We start from the raw sequence: 240 nt of genomic DNA, 5'->3' as shown, positions 1-240 counted from the left end.
TGCACTACCCACGATCATGACGTCATCTGACCCCTCATAGAATGTGATAAACTTATTCAGAATTATAGTTCATAATCTATCGACAAATTATGTACTGAAAGAATGTTACAAAGACATAAGTGTCGACAGATTATTAAAACATAAAATAATTATTAATTATTATAAAAAAATAAAACAAGAAGCGCGTATAAAAAAGGTCTTAAATAATCGTGTTACAGTATTTCAACAAGTTTCGTAACC

This window comes from Papilio polytes, unplaced genomic scaffold (assembly GCF_000836215.1).
Source record: "Papilio polytes unplaced genomic scaffold, Ppol_1.0 DF821289.1, whole genome shotgun sequence".
In the NCBI taxonomy this organism is placed as follows: Eukaryota; Metazoa; Arthropoda; class Insecta; order Lepidoptera; family Papilionidae; genus Papilio; species Papilio polytes.
Note: the sequence above shows the minus strand (reverse complement) of the source record.